This window comes from Pipistrellus hanaki (assembly GCF_964339955.1).
Source record: "Pipistrellus hanaki genome assembly, chromosome: 14".
NCBI lineage: Eukaryota > Metazoa > Chordata > Mammalia > Chiroptera > Vespertilionidae > Pipistrellus > Pipistrellus hanaki.
Window position 1 is genome coordinate 29,872,667 of NC_140516.1, and position 25,457 is coordinate 29,898,123.

Genomic DNA, 25,457 nt, shown 5'->3' on the forward strand with positions numbered 1-25,457 from the left:
ACTTGAACTTCTCTTTAATGAAATGTTGTTTCCACCGCAAAGTGGGTATCACTGTCACAACGGAGGCCGCTGACAGGAACCTGCCAGTGGACACAGAAGAGAGCACTCGGTTTACTGAGAAGGTTCCCTCACCAGAGAAAACTGAAGTAGAAAGGAGGTACAGGAGGGCTACTCGCCGTTTCTGTTGAACCAAACACATCACAACGTTTGAAGCTGGCTGATTCAATACAAAAAAAACAAGCTCTACTTAAGAATTGGTGATTTGTGCCCAGAAACATTTCAGGAGCAAGAGGGCGCTTTTTAAAAAGTTCAGGTCATACCCCTATTGGCTGAATATGCTACCCTTATTTTTATTTTATTTTATTTTTTTAGAGAGAGTACAAGGGAGGAGGAGAGACACAGAGAGAAATATCAATGTGAGAGAGGCACATCAATCTGGTTGCCTCCAGCATGTGTCCCAACCAGAGCCAGGTATCGAGCCTGTAACCCAGATACATACCCTTGACCAAATCAAACTCAAAACCCTTCAGTCCACGGGCTGACACTCTATCCCCAAAGTCAAACCAGCTAGACGCAGGGGTCCTCAAACTTTTTAAAGTGGTGGCCAGATCACGGTCCCTCAGAGAGCTGGAGGGCAGGACTATATGAACTACTAATTCCTACTGTAACACCTTCGCTGCGCTCACTGCCCAAAAAACCTGGCGGGCAGGATCAGACTCCCCTGGGGGCTGCATGTGGCCCGCGGGCTGTAGTTTGAAGACCCCTGAAGAGCTATGCTTCCCTTTTTATAAAGCATGTAGATTAAGGTATAGTAGCATTTGTCTCCTACTTACATGCAAAAGAAATGACACGTTCAAGATGCCAGAAACCAATGAAAAACAAGAAGAGTTCCCAGGATTATTTTCTCAACACAGCCTCGGCTCAGTGAGTCTCTCTATGCCATCAGTTATCTCAGAAGCACCACAACTTCTCAAAGAAAACCCCCGCCAAAAGAGGATCATGCAGGAAGTTCAACAGGAAATAATTTTGAAATTGACTATAGACAGCCTATGAAAACCAAATTAAAAATTAATATGCCATTAACTTGGATTGTGTGACATTCCAGCTGAGTGGAGTTCAAGTTCACCTCTGACTCTTCTCCAAGAAAAGGAAACCATACACATTCATAATTACAAGGCAGGGTACATATTTTAAGACCTGTGTCTTTTATTGCTTCAATTGTATTGTTTATAAGCAAATAGATTGCTTAATCACTAATTCCTCTCTATTTTTCTCCATTATGGAAAAACCTACCATATGCAGACATCTTTGGTGAGCTAATAATGGTCTCTCCAGGCACCAGTGAAGCAACCACAGTGCTGATTCCTTTATCTAATCGGTGTGTAGCTGACAAACTAATTATCCTACAGCATTGTTTTTATCAGCTTTACCTAACCCTCCTCCAACACATCCAACCCTAACCTTATTCCCTACTGCCCTTCCTTCCCAGCCTTCCACTCCTGCCGGACTGGAGTTAATACCTAACCCTCAACAGTGTTCTTGACTTACAAAGGCCACTCTCTCGCCTGAAATGCTCAACAACCCAGGAGGCCATCCTACTGTACAGCTCAGGTTCTCTAACCCTCCTGGTTCTCTAACCCTCCTCCTCAGCCTCCTTTGACAACTTTTACCTCTGCCTAAACCCTACATGTTTGTTCTTTCCAATCAATTCTGTTATAGGATTCCAGGGCAGGAGGAATAGGGAAAATGAGACAGAAAAGTTAAAACAAGGCCAAAGAGTGTGGGCAATTAGCAGCCAGCTTGTAACTAACAAACCATTATCTTCTCTAGCCAAGGACACGAGAGAAAATGGTTAAAAAACCTCCCTAAGGAGATAATGCAGAAGGGGGAGGGGGAGGGAAAAGGGGAAAGGGAGGCAGTTTTACTCCCTAAGCAGGGAAGCCAGCAGTCTCAAGACTTGGCAAGATGAAGCTGCCAGGTGCTTCTCCCGATTTCTGGGAAGGCCACAATGAAGTGAAAAGGGACCTTAGAATTAATCTGTACCAGAATATCCACAGAGGAATTTTGAGACCTACAGACAGGAGGGTATATAACATCTCAGACTCCTAGCCAACTTGCTCTTCAGATTAGCTGAGAGTGTGTCTGTGCTTCATAAGCCAGACGTATAGGTTTGCTTGCTTTGCTATTTCAATAAAGGTGCATGCTTTAATTGCTTTAGTCAACTGGCTTTTCACAATGCAGTCAAGTTCTCGGGTATAAATTAACTTATATGAGAAAACAAGGATTAAGGCTGGGGACAGCCCTCTCCCATGGCTCAGGGCGCTGTCCTGTCTGGTAACACCTCTTGGTGTTGGTGAGAGGTGCCTACGTACACCAGAACTAATACATCCTGAATGTTCTAAGCACTTCGTGACATGTTAATAGGTATAGCCTTTAAAATGAAGTGTTTTATATTCAATTAAGTCTGGGGAATTCTGGGTTCAACTAAGTTAAGCAGCTTTCTTTGTCACAGGAATTTTCAAAGCCTTCATTGTACTCTGTGAATTTCCTTTAAAAGAAACATATTATTCAGTAATTCTCAAATCTGTTTGGCCATGGAATTTTTTCACATTTTTAGCATCTGTGTCCTGCAGAACAGTTAGGGAATTGTTGAAATGAAGCATCAGTTAAGAAATTGTTAAAATTAAGCATATTCCTACAAGGCAGACTGAAAGTCCTAACTCTTTCTATTTATCACTGTGGTAGACTGAATAATGGTCCCCCAAAGGATACCCATGTCCTAAATCCTAGAATCTGTGAATGTTACCTTATATGGGGGGAAAAGTGTGTGTGTGGGGGGATTTCAGGTATGATTAAGTTAAAGATCTTGATTAGGAGGGTCCCTAAATGTCCTTATAAATGAAAGGCAGAGGGTGATCTACACAAGACAGAAGAAAAGGCAATGTTACCAGGAGGCAGAGGCTGAAATAATGCAGCCACACACCAAGGAATGTTGGCAGCCACCATAAACTAGCAGAGGCAAGGAGCAGCTTCTCTCCCAGAACCTCCAGAGGGAGCACAGCCCTACCAACACCTTGGTTTCTGCCAATGAAACTGACTTGGGATTTCTGGCCAGGAGAACTGAAAGAAAACAAATTTGTGTTGTTTAAGTCACCAAGTCTGTGGTACTTTGCTACAACAGGCTTAGAAAACTAAGACAGCCACAATGCCAATCATGGCATAGTGGTTTTTTGCTGGCATTAAATATTTTGAAATGAAGTCAAATTAGCCTTGTCCACAATTAGCCTTGGCTAGTGCGGTTTCATCATCCATTTAAGGAAAACAGTGTAAGTCAGCGGTTAGGACTCTGGACCTGCACTAAACCACCTGGGTTCAAAGGCCAGTTCTAACATTCACGAGTTAACTGCATGACCTTGGTCAAGGTGTTTATCCTGTGACTTAGTTGCCTCATCTAGAAAATGTGGCTATATTCATAGAGTTACTTTTGGATTAGACAAGATCATGTATAAAAAACATTACCGTATTTTTTGGACCATAAGACGCACCGGACCATAAGACGCACCAGTTTTTAGAGAAGGGAAATGAAGAGAAAAAGATTCTGAAACAAATAGTGTCCTAAAATATTTTATGTGCATTAAAACCCAACATCACAGTCATAAACACATGTAATCAACCCTGTAAAGTAAACTGCAGCATTTAGAACCATTTTAGAGCTGGGCAAGCACACAGAGACCATTCAGAGTCGGGCAAGTAAAAAAACTTTTTTTTTTACAGTATATGTGTAGGCTATATTTGGACCATAAGACGCAGGGACTTTTCCCCCCCACTTCTGGGGGGGAAAAAGTGCGTCTTATGGTCCGAAAAATACGGTAATTCCTGATATGCATAAGCACTCAGTAAGTGAAAACCACAGTTATTATATTATAGTATTATTGCTATTTAGAGGCCAAAAAAAATCCACTTTTGCCCCAAGCTAAATCTTATATTCTTTTATTCTCAGTTGTTTATTATTATTATTATTTTTAATCCTCATCCAAGGATTGAGAATATTTTTTCCACTGATTTTTTTAAGAGAGAGAAAGAAACACACATGTGAGAGAGACACATTGATTGGTTGCCTCCCACTCGTTCCCTGACTGGGGTCTGGGGATTGAATGTGCAACCGAGGTATGTGCCCTTGACTGGGAATCAAATCCAAGACCATTCAGTCTAAGGACCAATGCTCTTAACACTGAATCAAACAGGTCAGGGCTATTCTCAGTTTAAGACCATACATCTTTATCCAGTTTCTAGCTTAGGATTCTTAAATGACCTCAGCAAGGTAAGGCAGATGGAAAAGTTCATGCTTGCCTCTTTGAATCACAGCTTTTAGGAATCTGACTTGATTAGATATGACAGCTAACAGCTCTAAGACATGCGCTTAATATCATGCATTAAACTCACGTCACTCAATAAAAGGCCTAAAGCTACTCTTCTTGCATGGGTTCTCTGTATTAATTAGGTCAAAGTGCCAACAAAGGTCTATCTTCTTAATTACTACTCCATTTGTTAGTCTTCATCTTAATACTTGGTTATGCTCAGAACAGCAGATGAAATTATTCTGATAGGTCCCAATATAAGAATGGCACAAGATCCCTGAAACCAGCAAAGGAGATGAAGGATCTTGGTATAATGTACCAAGTATGGCTGCCATCTCTTGGTCTGTCCTCACTTTTACTTTTCTCCATGGACAACCTCAGCGCTACTTGCTTCACATCCTACAGCATAGCCAGCCTACGTGGTGATTAAACAGCTACATACAACATAACCGATCATAATATTGAGTCACCGTTGGTCACAAGGTGTGTGAGACTCGGAGCTTTGAGTCCTAAAGACTTTAAAAGCCTTCTACTAAAATGGAGGTATCCTTAGGAAAGTTAGTATGTTGAGTCTTTATTAGGACTCAGTAGTGTCAAAGAACAAAGGTAAGATTGACATAAGAAGACAGAATGATTCTGAAAAATGATATAAAAAAAAAGCATACAATTTTCACTCTTCTTTTGGGTGTCACAATCAAGAATTATGAAGAAAACAGTGGCTCAAATAACCTAATCTATACTCTAGAATCCTGGTGGCATATTATGGGCCATAAAGACTAGCATTTGCATGAGATTCCAGTAGATACCACAAGAAAAATGATCACCATCTCTTTAGGACACTGGCACTAAGAACCTCCAACAAAGATTTTGAAAAAAAAGTCACCTCACCCTCTAGGGGCTGTCCCAAGTAGACAGCACCCTCTAACAGAGCATCAGAGACAGATGACAGATGGACAGAGATCTCCCTCTCTTCAACAAGAGTCACAACCACCAGAGTTGTCAGGTCATATAAGACAAGGATAAAAAAGAGTAGCATCACACAACCAACAAATTTCCCACCCACCTGACCCCTAGATGCCAGTCCAAGTCAATCTGCTTTGTGAGGAGTGGCCAGGAGGCAGCTGGGCAGAGATCGACTCTAAGGATTAGGATTGAAAGAACTTGAAAGGTCTTGAATCATCATGCAGAGGGAAGCAGGGACTAAGTATGGGTCTCAGAGCATAGCTGATGGGAGTTCAGAATCTCTACACAGATTTCTGTACCATTGGCTGTACAACCACAGACAAGTTACCACAGAAACTATCCCAATTAAGGGGTTGTGGAAGAAAACAAACCCGAAAAAGTCACACCTCTGGCCATATTCAAGTCACACCTCTGGCCATATTCAAGAAATAGAGATATACCACACCGTTGGCAGTTAGAAATAGATGCACAATCGCACAGCACGTGTCTATCAGAGAAAGACCATGCTGGGACACACCAAAACCTCACCAAGACCTGCCAGTTCCGAGAAGCAAGCTGAAACTAATGAAAAGTTTACATTAGGGATTTTTAAGAAGCACTCCCCTTGTTTTTACATTGTAAAACTAAGACTGAAGCTCAATGCCAAGCAAGCTAGGCTGGGAGGGCAACTGGGTCAGCTGGCAGATATGAAAAACCAGAAGGTGCATGCCTCATCCAAAGGGACAGCCACCTCTCAGCCCACGCCAGCTGTCGCCAGGGCGAGTGTGGGCCAGGGGCAGGCGGCAGCAGTCCCTGGGCAGACAGACATCTGTCATGGTTCAGGGGCTGCACCTGGCAGAGCCGTTTAGAGAATCACAGAGCCACTGGCTCTCCAGTTTGTTTTTCTTTTAAGATAAGAGTCAAATGAGTGAATAAAATTGAGTTCCAAGGAATATAAATTGGGAAGTGAAAGTCCTTCCCTGCTCCTCCTCCAACTGTTAACACATTAGCTCACTATGTTTCCTTCTTTTTCTAGACACACAAGATGTTCTACAAGTTGCTTTTTTCACTCAACAATGTGCCATGACAGCCTTCCACATCAGTACACTGGAAGTGGAGTTAACAGAGATTTTCATGAAGTTCACCATCTTCCTGACTCAAAGCCTTAAAGAAACAGGGCAGGACCTGGCTCACAAACAAACTGTTGATCCCAGCCAGTGCCCACCACGGGGCCTCCTGCGTCAATCCAGGGCTGCACCAGTGGAAGAAAGGATGTGGTTGAGGTCTCTGTTCCAAAGACCATCCTCAGGTAAGGAAACATTTATAAAAAGGAAGACCTGTAAACTTCATATTCAAAATATTAATTGAGTCAGTGACTCAAGGTACTGAAAAGCTAATTAAGTATTCAGACCTTCAGAAACTCTAGTTTAGCTCCCAGAAACTGAAAAAGCTCTCCATCTAAAGATATAAACTCCCTGGAGGCCAAAGCCTCCCTCCTTGGCTAGCTTTCAAAACATTTTAGGAAACTTGACCTGAAATTAACATCATCACTGATGCACGGGTTATTCCGAGCCTTGGAGAAACTATATTTCAGATAAACACAAACTGCAGAAATGTTATTCTCGCAACCTGTTAATACAATTTGCTTTATAACAGAAATGCTCAGAGTTTGTTTTTCCCCCGGGTAATCTTTATCTTAGCTGAGCAGAAATATCACCTACCTATTGCACGCTAGAACAGGGAGTATTCCAGATGGCTCTCTTTTTCTTCTCTTCCATTCCCAAAAGGGATCCATCAGAAACACCCCAGCCACCCTGTCTCTTGACTTCCTTTTCCTCTCTAACCCTTTGGTTTAGGTTCTTACCAATTCTCAGGGAGACCATGGTAATAGCCTCCTAATTAATTCTGTCCCCAATCTTCCCCCTCTCCTATTTGTTCCTTATAAAACTGCCTGAGTAATCTTGAAAATTCACTCATTTGACAAGTATTTACAGAACTCTCACTATTCAACAGGCACTGGGCCAGGCACTGAGGATAAAGCAGTAACTAACACATAGACTTATTAAGTGGTAGACACAATTACAGGCAATTAACTTATATTTATTTATATAATCTTCACGGCCACCCAAAGAGACGGGTACTATTATTACCTCCTCCCGTATCTTTACAATAAAGAAACTGAGGCACAGGGAAATCAAGCTACTTGTCACACAGCCACCAAGGGGTGAGCCTGATTTAAACCCAAATTCTGGCTCTAGGTCTATGCTAGTGATCACTACACTGTCCTGCGTCTCTGTTCCTTCACCTGGACCCGACAATTTCCGTGTGGCTGACAACTGTATGTGCTAAATGATTCCATGAACTCTCACTGACATCATCATCATCCCCATTCTTATGATAACTATTTATCTGGTTATTTTTTAAATTGTAAGGGCATTTTATTTAAAGGCACACACAAGTTTTCCTTTCCCTGTGAGGAATCTAATTCCCAGACTGGAAGCTTCCTGCCTAAAAAACAAGTTACTCCTGGCTGCTTAAATTGTGTGCCTGCAATACCCCAGATAAGCAACTTGGAATGAGCCAAACACACCATGGAAAAACGGCATCTGGCATCCCTCCTGATTAAATAGAGAACTGGATTCTGTCAGTGTTCAAGGACATGAAATTTCAAGGCCTCAACACAATGTTCATTGCACTTAAGTACATACTGGTCTGGGAGCTATTGAGGACTGCCCTGCAACGTGCCATTCGGATGGACAACCTGGGAAAGAGAATTCTGACCTACAACAGGCCATGATGCTAACGCACTGGTTAACATGGCACACATCACATATCAGAGACCTGTTGCTAAAACGCAAAGTTTGAACAGGACAACTCCTAAATGTTGTTCTACTGACCGTAACCTTTCATTTTAACTTGCTTTTGCTTCTTTAAGCAACATCAGTATCCAAACCAACCATACAACCCCGCAGGCGCCCCCATCCAGCTGCCAGAGGTACAACCAGAGCTGTCATTCCAAGTCATTTGCGATCACTCATCTTGTGTGTGTGCTGCTATAGCTGTTATCCCACCCACACAGGCAGTCACATGCAATGGATACCCAACCTGCTTTTGAAGAAAAGGAGAAAGGATTGAATATAGCTATCTTGGCCAAATCTCTGAATATGGAAGATCTTTCAGATACATTAGAATTAAACCCTTTTTCCTGGTAAGGAAACTGAACCCTAAAGTGAAGTAACTTGTCCAAGGTCATATGGGTCTGTCTGAGTGTAAACTAATACCAAGTACTCACTGTTTATTATCAGTAGAGTTTTAGCAGCCTTTCTCATAGCCTGTGCCTGCCCAAGGCCACAGGAAGCATTTTCACCAGCAGAGAAGGATTGAGCTTCTCATCTAGGGAGCTTTGGGACACCAAACCATGGAGTGGATGTTTACTAGCCACGCAGGACACAAGGATATCTTCAGTGTATACTCACTCCATCACTCAGAAGTTCCCAAAAACAAAATCCATTCTCCCTTATGTAAAACTATAAGCAATCTCAATTCTGTGTAAACAGGAGGAAGCATCTGACACCTCTTCCTTAAACACAGAAGAGTTTGTTAAGACAGAAGAGAGGGGAAAAGCAGGTGCAAATAGCTCAGCCAGAATGTGGTTTCTTAGTGGGAACTTTCACAATTTTTCCTTCGGTTGCTACATATACATACATTCAGACATATCATTTGTACAGATGTGTGACTGTGTGCTGTTTAATGTTTTTCTTACTGATTCCAGCAATACAACTGCCAGGTCTTAATGCCAGCCACTGAGAAAGTGAGGAAAAGGTATCACCAATGACAAGTGTAAATGGAGTCAATGGAGTGAGAGGCCCTCTCCCCACATTCCTGGTGGCCCAGCCCCTTCAGCAGAAGATCTGACAACAACCACAAAAGCATCATATCCTTTGACCCATTCCTTACACGCCATCATTTCAGTGAATTTCCTTCTGCTTCTCATGTCGTGTTTTCACACAGCTGTGATCACGGTCCACACACATCTTCTGTATCCTTTTCTAACAGCCATTAGTAAAGGCTGCATTACTTGGCAAGAAAACACAACTGTTGGCATAGAAGAGTCCTGCTGTTCTGTTCATCTTTTTATGCTATAATCACACCTTGTTAGTCAAGAATTATCTCTGAGCATTGAGGCTAAACAGAGCTTCATACATTTTAGTGATTATCCTGAACAGATTTAAACTTTTAAACCCATACTTTAAGAACCAGTTAACTGGTACAGTAATGGGAACAAATTCACGACTAGGAGTTAAAAGTCTTGGTTTCTGAACCTGGAACTATTGATATGACCTCAAGCAAATCAGAATTTCTCTGAGTCTGTCTTTTCACCTGTAATATGGCATATGAGTATTTACTGCCTTTTGGATACTAGTCAAGCATTTTGGATATCATTAGGATCCCATGACAACCCTCATTTGCCAGCTGAGGACACTGAGGCACAAGGTTATACAGCTAGCATCAACTGGCAGAGCTCCCTGCTGGATTAGAGGATTTCTGGATTTCCTTCCAGCTCGAACTGTGACTGACGTTTCAGGAATGAGTTGGGCTTAGCTGGCCACATTTATGCCAGTTTTTTTATGTTGATTAATACCCTTCACTAGGAATAAATCCTTTCTCTTCAAACACTGACAAATGTAAAGCAGCTACCAAACACATTGACTTTAGACAGTGACTTAATGAAAGGTCACCCTAAACCAAACTAGAAATTCATGTGGCGCTTCATCCGCTTCTTGACAATTCCATTCTTCGTTGATATAGGAAGAACTAAGTTATTAGCTAAATTGAAAGACAGGAGGATGCCAGATTAAAAAAACAAAAAGCGCCGGGACCGGTTTGGCTCAATGGATAGAGCATCGGCTTGGGGACTGAAGGGTCCCGGGTTTGATTCCAGTCAAGGGCATGTACCTTGGTTGCGGGCATATCCCCAGTAGGGGGTGTGCAAGAGGCAGCTGATCGATGACTCTCTCTCATCGATGTTTCTGACTGTCTATCTCTCTCCCTTCCTCTCTGTACAAAATCAATAAAATATATTTAAAATAAATAAATAAATAAATAAATAAATAAATAAATAAATAAAAATAAAAAAGCATTTCACTTTTGGAATCAATGAGACTGGAAATATAACCAGAGCCAGTTTCAGGGCTCACCAGCTGGTCTCTGCTCACTAATATTTCAGATGGGCCTCTCCCCACGGAGGACTCAAGGAGTTGACCTGCTTGCTACTCCCCAACCAGACAAAGTGAGGAGGAGGATGCAGTGGCATCTCCAGGCCACAAGAGAGCATATCTCATCTGAGTTCAGAACATTTCACAAAAGGGTGACTTAAAATTTGAGTCTCTTATAATGAGAGTGTGAAACACCCACCCTAGTTTACCTGTATTTTTTTTAATATAATCTCTTTTAAGAATTTTTTTAATTGGTTTTAAAGAGAGGAAGGAAGAGGGAGAGATAGAAAAACATCAATGAGAGAGAGAAACATCGACTGGCTGCCTCCTACATCCCCCTACTGGGGATCAAGCCCGCAACGTGGGCATGTGCCCTGACTGGAAATCAAACCAGCCACGTCTCCGGACGATGCTCAACAAACTGAGACACACTGGCCAGAGTTACTGATCAACAAATAAGTCCAAGGCCACTCTTTCCCTTCTTTCTTCTTTCCAGTCCTAGTCTCTCCCCAATCCAACTAACCATCACCCAAATGAATGAATGAAACTACCACTTTCCAAGTCAGAGATTCTAGGACTCTGCTGTGCACCAAAGTCGAGGTGTCTGATTAAAATGAAGGCTCCTGGCCTCTATGCCCATAGACTGTGGTTCGGTGGGTTTGGTATCTACACTTCTGACTAACACTCCCTCCATACACACCTGTACCCTGTATCCCCTCCTACAGGTGAGAGACCATGCTGTCTCCATCCTGTGCAGGTGCAGAAGGGGCTTTCTCTATATGTCCCCCTTTCCCTGTGCATCTGCCCATGATTCCTGGTGCTCCTTTGAAACAGACGTCCCTCCCCGGATCTGGTCACTGCTGTAACCCTTACTAGGTGGATTCTAACGCTTCCTGGCGAAAGAAAACCTCAGTGACAAAGTTCCCGGCAGCTTCAGCAGCTCATTCATTTGCCTCAACTGTCCGCCTTGAGAGCCTTGGAACAATAATTTCACTCATGAACTATAAGCAGCTCAGCAGATGCTAACTTCTCATTAGACACTTGGGGGCAACTAAGAGCCTCGTGATAAGCCCCTGATTACCACTGCTTGTGAGTCCATCGTTCCCTGGGCAGATGGGAGGCTGGACTGCCATGGCTCAGGCTGGGCCAACAGGTAGGGCATCCTGCGCACACTGAAACGAAGCAATGCTGAGAGGCTGCTAACTCAATTAAAGGAATGCATTACACCAGTTAGAATGCCCCTCTCTAAAACACCCTGACACTGAAACCATGTCAAATCCTCTTACATAAGAGACTCTTAATGGAGCTCGTTTCCCATGCAATCAGTCCCATAGTGGCTGGGTTTACGTTACAAGGATCCACAGGTGCAGGGTTTCTAATTACACTTGTGTATGCTTCGGAAGGAAGGAGCTGGCAAGCTACCTCCCGGTGCCAAAGGCAGCGTGGAGACAGTTCCCAGGGCTCTGAGGCCGGCCCTCACACCACGCCTCCCCGGAAAGTGCCATAGGAGACTGAGGGGGCTCGACCCGAAAGAGAAGCAGGCATCACGCAGGGTCATGAGACACCAGGCCCCGGGCCAAGTACAATGACTTGTCATTCAATCTGACATTGAAGTGCAGAGAGCAACACCCTCGCACCCAAGCACGTCCCTGTCCCAGTCACATAGCCAGAACCTGAACCATTTACAACCTGGGCTTTCATGCACTCCCTGAACAGGACACAGTCTTGAACAAGCAGAAAGGATTTGGCAGAGTGCTAAATGGAAGACAGGTGCTACAAGGACATGACCAGTATAACTCAGAACTGTGGTTATCTCTGGGGGGATGGGGGGAGTCATAATTGGGGAGCACACATGGGGCTTCTAGAGGGCTGGAAAATGTCTGTTTTGTGGCCTGGGTGGTGTTAACCTGTGCTCACATGGTAAGCATGAATTTGAATTTAGTACAAGACCAGTGCTCCAGGTGTTAGGATCACACACCCTTGACAGCCATGGGGCTGATCAAACCACAACACAAGCACACAATCAGATTTAGCAGATGTTCCCACTGGTGGCCACACACCCAGAAGCAGAGTCAGAGCTCTCAGAGTTCTACAACTCTAATGCCAAGGCAGCACTTTATAAGCAAGAGAGAACATACGAGGATGAGATTTACCCACCATTCATCTCTTCGAGGGGCAAGTACCCCGTCACAGATGCTGAGAAGGAAAGCATGGTCTCCTCCAGCAATGCCACCAGTGTGTGCACAAGTCACCAAGGCTCAGACTGTCATGTTTCCATCTAGGACTGAATCTGAAGCTAGTGACACAGAGGCAGGGAGAGAGCAGAATGCAGCGGAGTGGCATGAGATAACTCTATACCAGGGCCTGGCTGGAGCCAACAGGGCCATCCTCACTCAATGTCCATGGCCCGGTGCTGGCCACTGTTCCTGTGGTAGCGTTTTCCCTGTGGTTCTGGCAACCTAACTTCCTTTGGTAACTGCTGGGCATTCTTTCCATAAATGCTTTTTCTGCTTAAGTTCTTATTTGCCTCTAAGAACACATGGACAGGGTGGGAAAATTTAGACTTCTGGCTTTCAGAAGTGCAAGAGGATAACAAAAACAAAACATCAAAGAAGCTAAACCAGAAAAGCAATCACTTAGAAAATGAGACTGAGCTAAGATTCACACTGAAAAGTACTCAATGAGTTTGCCCTCCTCTTTTTCTTTTTTTTTTCTTTTTTTTTTTTTACCTTAACCTCTTTGTAGCTCCTTCATTTTTGAAAACAGATGCTTTTTCTGTTTGCTTGAGACAGTGAAGGACACTACCACCAGGAAACATCGATTTTCTTTTATTCTGTTGACAGTCTTTTATTCTGTTGACAGAGTCTTCTGCTCTCAAGTTTCTCTCTGACTCTCTAACTAGAGGGTTATGGATTATTAAACTCCTTAGCATTCAGTTCAGTTTAACAAATCTTTATTAAAGAACTTTTGTATGCAAGGCCCTATGCTATGCATTTATAAACAAACCCATAACAACTGCAGATGTCTCCATTCAAATTCAACTAGGAATTTCTAATTAAAAATAAAAATTTCACAATGAAATTTTTATTTTTAAATGTAAAACACCAAGTTGATTATTATGGGTCGTACACAACATATTTTAATGGTACAAAGCCAAGAGGTTTCAAAGTGGTGACCTTTGAGTCAAATGCACAGGCAGGTTTGATTTGACCCGCAAGGCATGGTGTTGCCCTTTACGCAAAACTGTATTTCTATGAAAACTGGACGATCTGCCCTCCACCCCCACGGGGGCGCCATCGGACAACGGGGCGGGGGTTGCAGCGGCAGCTGCTCCTGTTATAAGCAGCATGCAGCTCTCTGGTGTGTTACAGGGCCCTGCTCTTACCTAATATCTAACCTAGTTCACCAAAGTATGCTGCCTGCCTGGCCCCAAGAAGCATTTGAGTTTGGGATCCTTGTTTGATACATTATAAAGTGGGCTTTTTAAAAAATAGAAACACACAGTTAACACAAATGCCTTAAACATTTCTTTTAAAAAGGGGTGAAAGTATTCTTTCCCACTTCAATCAAACATTTCTTAGATTTTAGACTTTTCATAAATATTAAACATATAAACTATCTCTTACCTCATCACTATGTTTCATATTTAGATGTCTGCTTTCGGGAAATGACAAACTGCTATGCCTCCCATTTTACTCACATTGCCACCTTTCAGGTGTGGGAGGGAGAGGAGTGTGAGAACATTTGTCTAGTTCACTTGAAAAAGAAGCAAATAAGGTATGAACCTCACAGTTTTTAAAACACTTTTGCCTTGAGCATACATTTCTAAAATATATCAAACATCCTATTTTTGTAAGCAAAAAGCATCTGGTACTATAAGAGCAATATTTTTAAACAGCTATAATATATTTTCATTTCCTTTTCCTCCCATTAAAAGGAGGCATATAAAATTTATCACACTTTTTGTTCTTGCATAGCACCAAAAAGAGCTTGAAAATTCAGCCATTCGATACGCTTGGTGAATGCTTGACTACCTGAATGAAGAAGGAATGAATGAAGGGACGAACACAGGGAAGAACAGAGTAACCGTATTTTGAGCCCGAGGACCCTGAGGACCCCTTGCGTGGCTCTCCGTGGCTCCAGCACCTGATTCCCTTCTTCTACTTCCCCAAGCCCACACCATCAGAGCTCCCCCAATTCGCAATCCCTGGCCTCCTCTTCCTAAACCTTTGTCAAGGTAAAGGTTGGTTAAAAAAAAAATAGCACACACAAACTTATATTTACTTTCCTGTGATCACTTTCCATTTACGTAAATAAGAAAAAACAATCTACAATGCACAGAGGTGGTATTTCTTTGTGAGGGCTGTAAGGGCTGTGCCTACACTAGATGCAGTAAATGGTGTGAATGGAAGTTTGGGTTTTGGGAAGGGATGAACAGTAAAGATAACATGACACAGCAGGAAAAGCACACATTTCGGAGTTGGTGAGTTTTTTCTAGCGTATCGCTCATTTCACTCACTGGGTCTTTATTTGCACTTTTTAAAAGAATATCATGTGTGTGAGGCAACAGACTAAAGAAACAGCTTCTATCCTGATCCTTCTGGTCAATCTAACTGCCAAAATTAATGAATGCATAAGTAAATGAAACAAATCTCTCTCTCTCTCTCTCTCTCTCTCTCTCTCTCTCTCTCTCTCTCTCTCTCTCTCTCTCTCTCTCTCTCTCTCTCTCTCTCTCTCTCTTTCCTCTCTCACTCCCTCAAATCAAATTTTTTTAAATACTCTTTGCCTGGGAAGAATTTTATCAGGTCCAGTTGCAAACACTAGCCATCTCTTGCTGACCAAAGCTATGATCAAATAACTAACAAAAAGAAGGACAAACTAAAAGCTGCCTAATAAATTCAGTTTGTTTTATGAGTAAATATTTTCTCCCTTAATATCCAAAGAGGAAAAATTAAACCTAAAAAAGGTAAAAAGATTAAGAAACACGTCTTTATGAGGCCCCTTTGCCAGGGGCCAGGCTGCCCACATTCCCTGCCCCAGGGAAACGTCATGTCCACTTCAATAATTAAAGACTTTCAAAGAACGTGGTGCAGACCAAGGCTTAAGAGTTAGAAGAACAAGATGAAGAAAAACAAATTATTGTAGAACCTCAATGCAACTCAAACAAAGCCTGGCATCTTTTTCCAGTTCCAGGCTAGTGTTCCTGAGAACTGCCCCCCCCCCCCCCCATGGCACTGCCACAGGCAGCACCGCGCTGGGGGCTCCCTGGAAAGCCGTGGCCAGGGCCTGGGCAAAAGTATTTCCAACTTCAGAAAGGCTCTTCTAAGTTCTACAGGAAGTAAAGTTTAAAACAATACATAAAGGAAAGGGTAGGCGTTCACCTCAAAAAGCCACTTCTCTGATCTTCCCAGAGCTATTCTGCTCCCGGCGCCCAGCCCATCCCGCTGGAGCTGTGTCTGACAGCGCACCGCCCTCCCAGCCACCGGGTGCGGCCTCTTCCTTCCCCTCCCGCATCACACTTCCCCTGTTAGACAATGTTATTATGAGGACCCTAACTGGGAACTAATGTATAGGTACTCGAGCCTCGGTGTCTCTCTCCTTTCACACAGCCCCAGCTTGTGATCCAAGACACCCCCCCCAAGAAAGTGGGTGATGGGCATGCAAAGCAGTTAACCCTGCCACTGACACCCAACTTCTTTAAACAGAAAATGGCCAATGGTCCTCATTATGGGCCCACAGTAAGTCTCTCCCATAATGTTGTAACTATGGCCTCCACAAAAGCCAACCTCTGAAGCCCTCACCAAGCACTGAACACTGACATTGGGGCTTCATAGAGTCACCCTTTCCCCTCTAGCTCCCGGCAGACACCACAGCTGCAGCTAGGGGAACACACCCCTTTCCACGGGACAGCCAAATTCCATAAATGCCACCCTTTCTTCTCATCCCCTACAAGAGCAGGCAGTCCCACAATGGACAGAATATTTCATTCACACTCTGTCTGAAGAGCAATTTTTCCATAGAGAAACTGGGTAGTTAAAATTCTCAACCAGACGAGGGGTCTATTCATGACAATCTCAAATCATAAATAACAAAGCTGTAGCCTATGTCAGACATTTTTTTGAATCACAAAGTCTTCTGTCTCATAAACTTAACCCTTCATTTCCTGAGAGCGTTTTTAATATCACCCTTTAATGTCTATATATAATGTCTGTATGTGATAAACCTTCTGCCAATAAAAGTTAGTTAAAGAATACAAATTATAATTACCACATACTAATGCCAACATCATGTTGGCAACAGAACGGAATTTTAAATAATAGTTGCACTGCAGGCATATTAAATGATTTGCAAGCCTAAGTAGTTGGTTCTTCCTTGATTCTTTATGCAGTGGTCTATGTAAATACTGCATAGAGCTGGGGCTGCAAACCCTGGGAGTGAGTGAGGTAGCTCTAGCAAGATCAGAAACTCGTACTTTGCAAAGATCAGTTGCAGTTCTCCTTTTAATTAAATATTTTTAAATTTTCTTTTCTCCCAGCCGGCATGGCTCAGTGGCTGAGCATCAACCTATGAACCAGAAGGTCACATTTCAATTCCATCTGAGTGCCCAGGTCTCAGGCTCCATCCCCAGTAGGGGGTGTGCAGGAGGCAGCCGATCAATGATTCTCTCTCATTGTTGATGTTTCTCTATCTCTCCCTCACTGAAATCAATTATATATATTCCATATATATATAGTTTATTTTCCACTGCCAACTCACAAAACTTAGAAGTCTTTCAAAGGACTCAGGCTACTTCAGCTAAGCTTAGGGTAACCAAGGAAATATTTTGCTCATACTTGGGCTCGACTCTTTAAAAGTGGAAGTGTGGCGTAGGCAACAACACTGATAATCAGTGAGGATGACAAAACTCAGGCTGGGCCCTGGCCAGCTAACTATCATCTGGAGGGTTTCCTCCTTCCACGAAAGACTCTGCTCTCTGCCTTCTAAGTAATACACACGGAGACAGAATCGGATGGCATGGGGGAGAGAGGAATACAGAGAAAGAGAGGAGCTGGTAACTTAACAAAAAGGGACCTTTCCTAAACTACGAGGATTCCTAATTTAATTATGAGCATTTTTTTAGAACTCAACAAACAACCAGGCATCTCTGTAGTACTGTGCTTCCTATTCATTTAATTCAACCTCAAGACAATAACCAAAATTACCCCTAGATTGTCAGTAGCTTTAATAATAAGAGTCAGTAACTTTCTAAACAAAAAGTCCTATGAACCTGGTTTCCTCAAAGGCTTACCGTGTAATGACAGGCCAGTGCTGTTCGGTGGAAAGCAATTTCTCGGTGTTGCACACAGCCCTGCTCGGAAGGCTGGGCACGCTTCCATAGCAATCAGCACGGACAGAGAGGCTGCCTTTCCTTTCTCGTGGAGAAGCCACAGTTACGGAAAAGCTGCTGCTGCACAGAGCTGCAAAGCTGAAGAGAACTTCTCTTATCTGACCAGCACCAGGGCCAGGCAAGGATCGAGGCCTTCCTCCGAGAGCCTGAGCTCCAGTAAGCAAGAAGGAGGCATGAATACTGACAGAAGGCATGTCCGACATTCAGTGGGGACAGAAAGCAATTAAATTTGTCACCACGAGAAACACGTCATGAAATGATCCAACATCAGTGGACCTATATGAAAAGTCCCACGCTGTCCTCCTAAAAACTGTTCAATTTCTGCAGAGACCAGCTGTCAGAATCAGGGTTAGTTTTTTACAACAGCTTTTTACCGACTCGCTGGCAATCTGAGCTTGAATGCTTTGCTGAAGCGTTTACCAGGGATCAAAATCACAAACACAGCCTCACTCCCTGTGCCATACGTAGGTCCAATCCCTCTGGCCTGCAGATGCCCTTTGTGGGTGGTAAAGGACAAATGGCATTAAAGCCTATTATTTGGCTTTTCGTGTAAGAAGGCTTAATGTGTCAGCTGCATTTTAATCTAAGGATTATACCCTTACACTCAGAAAATACCTTTTTGAAACATCAAAAGGGATCTTTTCTTAAGGATTTGTATTTTTTTATAGCAAAGCCCAATTATTTATAAATTCATTGGTATTTTATATCTGAAATGAAAGTGTTTAACAAAGAAGAGGCAGCTGCCGCAGAGTTAACAAGAAAGCCACAATCTCTGCTGAGGCCACCTAAATATATTTCATGCCTTGAAAACAAGGCACGCCAGCTAAGGCTGGCCACTGCAGGCCTATGCTGACCCGATGCCAGTGCTACAAACCCTGCCCAGGTTACTTTTTAAGATTTCTACACTGACTTCCGGGTAAGACGGTAGATGAACACTCATACTTAGTTCCTCTCCAGCCTAAAATCCTAATATAACAATTACTTCTCTTTAACAGCATAAGTCCAAAAAGCCAAAGGTAACAGGAGAGATTAAAGTTTTAAACTTTTTGAAGCTGGCAATCAAATAGATGATGGCAACTGAGAGAAGCTCATCTTCCCATTTGTGAAGTCCTATTTTTTTTTCTTCTTGACTTTAGAGAGGAAGGGAGAGGGAGAGAAACATCAATGATGAGAGAAAATCATTGATTGGCTGCCTTCTGCAAGCCAACAATGGGGATCAAGCCCGCATCCTGGGCATGTGCCATGACCAGGAATCAAACCAGGACCTCCTGGCTCATAGGCCGAGGCTCAACCACTGAGCCACGCCGGCCGGACTGAAATCCCATTCTTATCATGAACAGGATCATCAGACACAAAGTATCTAACAGAAAGAGAAGAACAAACAGTAAAAATATATATTTTTTTTAAATGGCAACTTACCAAGTCAGAAATTGTGGGGGAGGAGAGAATAAGGGAGGGTCGACAACAATAGCATAAAGAGAATGAGAGGCCTTGTGGAATTACTATGTAACCCTTTAAAAATCAAGCTTACAGCCCTAGCTGGTTTGGCTCAGTGGACAGAGGGCCAGCCTGCAGAATGAAGGGTCCTGGGCTCTATTCCAATCAAGGGCACATACCCAAGTTGCAGGCTCAGTCCCCAGTCTGGGGTGTGCAGGAGGCAGCTGATCAATGATTCTTTCATCATTGATGTTTCTATCTCTCTCTCTCTCTCCCTCTTCCCTCCTCTCTGAAATCAATAAAAACATTTTTAAAAATCAAGCTTATATAACCTCAATAAAAACTAAAAGAGATGAGAGTTACATCTACACTTAGTATTTTATTAGTGCCCCACCTGACAACTTACAAAACACTTTCATGTGAGTCTAATCACTTAACTTTTACTAAACTGCAAGTTAGGTTACCCCTTTTCACAGATACGGAAACCACCTCTGAAAATTATGAAACTTGATCAGAGTGGCACAGAACAACCACGTGGCAGAGGCAAGACTAGAAAGAGCACAGGTGTGTTTGCGATGTACAATATAGTTAATATTGTGATGTGCGTGGCAGTCTGGAGGGGGATGAGCCAAATCAAATTTTGGGGTTCCGTGGTTCTCAACCTTGAGTGTGCGTAAGAATCACATGGAATTCCGCTCAGATGCGGTATCTAAAGCAGTCAAATTCATAGAAGCAGAAAATAGACTTGTGGGTACCAGGGCAGGGGAGTGCCGGGAAGGAAGAGTTAGTTGGACTTTGTTGGGTATAGAGTTTCAGATTTGCTAGATGAAAACATCAGTTTCACAGCAATGTACCCCGTTTCCCCGAAAATAAGACAGTGTCTTATATTAATTTTTTCTCCCAAAGTAGTACTAGGTCTTATTTTCAGGGGATGTCTTATCTTTCCATGCGCTAGGTCTTATTTTTGGAGGATGTCTTATTTTCTGGGAAACATGGTACATACATTTAACCTTACCGAACTGTAAACTCAAAAACGATGAAGATGGTAAATTTAATGTTATGTGTTTTTTACAAGTCAAAAGACTCGCCTGGAGGCTTGTTAAAATACTGATTGCTAGCCTGGCCTGTGTGGCTGAGTGGTTGAGCATTGACCTATGAACCAGGAGGTCATAGCTTGATTCCCCCTCAGGGCACATGCCAGGGTTATGGGCTCGATCCCAAGTAGGGGGCATGCAGGAGGCAGCCAATCAATGATTCCCTCTCATCATTGATGCTTCTCTCTTTCTCCCTTCCTCTCTGAAATCAATAAAAAAATATTAAAAAAACAAACAAACAAAAAAAAAAACACTGATTGCTAGACCTCACCCACAGTTTCAGTTCAGTATGTCTTGGTGTGACCTAAGAATTTCTACTTCTAACAAGTTACCAAATAATGCTGCTGCTCGAGTTCTCAACCCTAAATGCACAGCACCTTTACCTGAGTCCCCAGACCAAGTAAATAAGAATACAAGGAAAGGAGGCTTGGGGGGGGGGGGGGGTATCTAAACATGAAGTGCTTTTATTTTTTTTAAGTATGTTTTTATTTATTTATTTATTTATTTATTTATTTATTTTTAGAGAGAGAGGAAGGGAGAGGGATAGAGAGATAGAAACATTGATGAGAAAGGAACATTATCAACTGGCTGCCTCCTTTATGCTCCCTACTGGGGATTGAGCCTGCAACCCAGACATGTGCCCTAACCGGGAATGGAGCCAGTGACCTCTTGGTTGACATGGAGTGCTATGAAAGCCCTTGGAATAATTCCCAATACACAGGCAGTTTGAGAACCCCTGGCCGGGACGCTGGCACACACGGATTGGCCATGCAATATATGCCTGTTTGTTTCATCATCTACAAACTGATGGTCACAGAGTTGCTAAAAATATGAAATAAGATAATCAACAAAAGAACTCAGGGTAATGCTCATCACACAGTGATAGTAATGCTATCACTTTTGTTGCTGACATTACAGAGAATAAGGTTGACCCTGTTTTTCTAGCTAATAAAATGGGGTCAGGTTAAAGACAATGAAGAAACTATTACTATTCAATCCCAGACTAATGAGCAGGGCCAAAAGCTCCCAAAGAGCTAAAAATAAAATAAGTGGGATTAAATCTAAGAACCTATTACGATTCCCACAAGCATTTTGCAAACCAACAGTCATTTCTGCAGAATTAGTAGCTAATCCCTTTCCTCTCTGAATAAGTGTTGATATTTAGAAATATAAATATCATTGTAAAACCAAGTGTCGGAATCAAGTCTCAAGACACCATCACCTTCACCTAAAGAAGTAATATAAGGCGATGTGTTCAGATGCAGAAGGTAATGTAAGACTCAGAGCAGAAATCCTGAAGGCATCTTCATGGTAAATAACTTCAGACAGTTCTCTTCATTCAAGAAATAGTGCCTCCTACATGCCAGGCACAGAGGCAGCGTGGGAGGACACGTCATTCATTGCAGGGCAGAGTTTTTCATGCAGTAAAGCGAGTGGGTCTGGTGATGAAGCAAGCTTTGGGAACACTGAATAGCCCGTTTTCCCTCAAAATCACTGCAGGAAAGCCAAAATCGTGGTTTCTGCTAAGTTTTTCCTTTTGTGCATAGCTACATATTTGGGAGGTGTATCATGGGTTACCCACAGTGATACTCTAAGTTTCCAGTGCCCTGAGTCCACAGCAAGTACAAAGAAATCATTGTCTTTGTCTTCAGAAAGAAACCAACATGACCCTCGTACATGTCTGGGTCACACCAAAGTCTGAGTCTCCAGGGCAAGCCTTCCCTACTAAGTCACTCGAATAACTTCCCCACAAAACACTCTTAACACTGTGGGGAAATACTTGTAATGAGGAACATGGGGTTCATTTCTAAATAGGACAGGCTAAAGGCGTTGGAAGTAGTATTCTGGGGCAGTCCAACCCTCTCCACCAGAAGGTAAGTCCGCACACCATACTGACAGGTTCAATCCACCTCCCGACCACCAAAGTCCTAGATTCCTCCACAGCTCAGAATACTGGACCTGATTAAACAATCCAGCAAACACATCCCTAGTGAATGCCAACCCTACACATGGCTGACTGTCCAAGCACGTACCCACCAGGTGGAACAACGCCATGTGAACTTCTTCGAAGTAATATTGCCTACGTGTACCTGGAGGCCCGGTGTACATGGGAGGATGAAGATCCATCTGCAAGTAGAAGATGTAAGTGACGCTGCCCTCTGTACACTTGGGGATTCCAAACAGCAGGCCTACCTGTAGGAGTGTTTTCCTCTCTCCGTCTTCGAATTATTATGAAGCTGAACCCCACAATCATTACACAAGACAAGTGTGGGGCCAGGGAGGAAGCCAGGAGACCTGAATGCTATTGGCTCCCATCTACGGGCCATGTGACTCTGGACTTCAGCATCCTCGCCTGCGAATGGCAGGGCTGTTTTAAAGATTAACAATAATAACAAGGGACAGAGAGACTAAACATGCATCAGGCACGAAGGGCCCTACAAATAGCTACTAATTTAATCCTTCCAGAGCCTTGTAAGATAGACGGAGACCTTTGTCCCCATCTCTCAGTTGAGGGAACTGGGGCACAGAGACGTTAAACTGTCAAAATCTTATGTGGCTCCTAACTGAACCTATGTGGTCTGACCCAGGACCCATGTTCTTAATCACTTCTTTATCCTGACTAACCTGATGCTTCTTTCAGATCACACAAAATAATACACCTGAATGCTTTGCAAACCACAAAGATACCATTTATTTATTTATTTATTTATTTATTATTAAAGTTTGCCTTATTATTACTATTATTACTACTATTATTATTATTATTAAAGTTTGCCTCCCAGCACCCACCAACCCTCCTGGTAACTTCCCTGATTTACTTCTGGAGGGATTCACTCCCCACTGTCATCAGTCAGTGCTTCATCCTCGGCTGAAAAGGTTCGACCTCGGGCTGTAGGGGTGAACAAATGCCCTGGGCACTCCCATCAGAACAAGCCCATGTCCTGGCCCCGTGGCTGGCCCAGTGCTCTAGGCACAAGGCCAAAAATGTTATCTGTACAGCATCTTGGATGATCACTATAATGATGTCAGCCTGAAGCTACTGGAGATCTTGATTCGTAGCCCAAGAACATGCAGCCAAGATGAATCCTCATGACATCATTGGATCCCCAGTCAAGCCCTTCCTCAAGCCAGATCCATTTCTAGACTTTCAATTACCTAAGCCAATGCTTCCCCGCCCCCCCCCCCCACTTAGAATAGTTTGAAATTGCGCTTTCTGTCACTTGCAAGCAAAAGAATCACCCTAGTACCCATTCTAAATATGTTTTATTCTATCAAGCTATATTCATCTGTATTTTCTGTCCTTTGTTTCATTCCTCTCTCTAAAATAAAATATTCCTGGGGCTGGAGTTCTTGACTAACGTACTCCATATTAGGTAAAACATAAAATTCAGTTTTCCTAATGCCACAGATCAAATGATATGACCTACTATAAACTTTGCTTAAAAAATGTATTTATTTTTTTAATATTCACCCAAGAATATGTTTTTATTGATTTTTGAGAGAGAGGATGGGAGAGGGACAGAAACATCAATGTGAGAAAGAAACATTGATTGGTTGCCTCCCCTACACACACCCAACTAGGGGTCAAACCCATAACCTGGGTATGTGCCCTGATTAGGAATCAAACCCGTGACCTTTTATTGTATGGGAGGCGCTCCAATCAACTGAGCCACACCAGCCAGGGCTCAAGAAACCTTATTTTTAACCACAGCAGTTAGGTCTGCCGTTTCCAGTTTTGTAAGGAAAGCAACTGTAACATTTATTTTCACTCAGTCTTTTTCATTTTTCACTTTCATTTAATCCTAAATGCAAACCACTATAAAAACCATTAAATGAAGAACAGAATTAATTTTTAAAGTATCTAAACACAAGCAGCAAGTATCACTTCTTCCTCATAAAAAGGAACTAAGCCTTAACTTTACTTAATAATTTTGGAAACAAAACAAACCAGTATGCAGTTTTAACCACGTCCATTAAACTATTTATTGCACTAAATGGCATTCCTTACTCTGTAGGGAATTCAGACCAATCCTCACAAGCGCCTCAGATTTCAGAGGAAAGCACTACTGCTCACACCGATACTGCCTCCAACTGTGGCAAGTGGAATCCATTTGATGTATGTCAGACGGCTCCTAAGGCAATGTGGAAACATTACCAGGACCTCATGCACTTTCACATCTTCAAATTATTACACACAGCCAAATAACCCAGCTGGGCCAACTGTGTTTCCTTTTATCTGTCCGAAGACAGTACAGGGTGGTGAAGGGGCAATCCTTAGCCTGTGTCCACCCATAAGACATATCTGAGCATATATGAAAATGCTGAGTTAACATGATGTTTTAGACTAGTAGTTCTATGTTCATTAAAATGCCTTCATTAGGCTCCTATTAAGAAGACAAACTTTTATGACCTCAAGTAAGCAAACAGATAAGAACACCAACAAAGACACATTTGTTCTACTACATTCAAAACTTTTTTACTTTGCATGCTGTTCTTTCTGTTGAGCTTTCTTATTATATTGAAAGTGGCCTAAGATGGGGGTCTGTTGTCGTGCTTTGATAAGCACTTCAAAGCTCACAGCCCTATGCAGACATGCTAGCTCCCAAACATTCCGGTGTTACTACATGTAAAGAAGGAGGACCTTCAAACACAAAGTCATTTCTATGTACACCATACTACATAAGTGAAATAACCATTAGATTATGTAAAATAAGAATTAATCCTATTTCTAAAATTAATAAATACAGCCAATATATTAGCTTAAAATTGAAGATTTGGTAATTCTATTCATATTATACATCTGTTTTGATTCATAAAAAGCACAATCCCAAAATGGAACTTCAAGTTCATAGAAGCCTTTTCTAAAGTCCTCAGGGGCAAGAATCATATCTGCTATCACTATTTTGTGCCTGACATATAATAGACTCTATACATATTTGTTGAATAGTAAATGAACAAATAAAGGTATTAACACTAAAATGAATGGGATTAGACTATTTTATTACTACAAAAATTACTATGT

The 25,457-nt window shown here is 42.5% G+C and overlaps 1 protein-coding gene and 1 pseudogene across 8 annotated transcripts in view; one reads left to right on the top strand and one right to left on the bottom strand.

Moving 5' to 3' along the window:
• The window catches only part of SGMS1 (sphingomyelin synthase 1), a 217,930-nt gene that overhangs the window by 154,500 nt on the left and 37,973 nt on the right, over positions 1 to 25,457 (bottom strand). The window contains exon 1 of one of the 7 annotated variants that reach the window (XM_084903462.1): positions 17,805 to 17,890. The exons of the other annotated variants lie outside the window; for them this stretch is intronic. The gene's annotated coding sequence lies outside the window, so the exon portion shown is untranslated. Of the gene's footprint in view, positions 1 to 17,804; positions 17,891 to 25,457 lie in introns of those variants that run through there. 7 annotated transcript variants of the gene reach the window in all.
• Positions 22,444 to 25,457, top strand: part of LOC311632679 (guanine nucleotide-binding protein G(I)/G(S)/G(O) subunit gamma-11-like) — a 31,674-nt pseudogene continuing 28,660 nt past the window's right edge. The window contains exon 1 of the transcript in view: positions 22,444 to 22,576. The product of the transcript in view is annotated as a guanine nucleotide-binding protein G(I)/G(S)/G(O) subunit gamma-11-like (transcript). The remainder of the gene's footprint in view (positions 22,577 to 25,457) is intronic.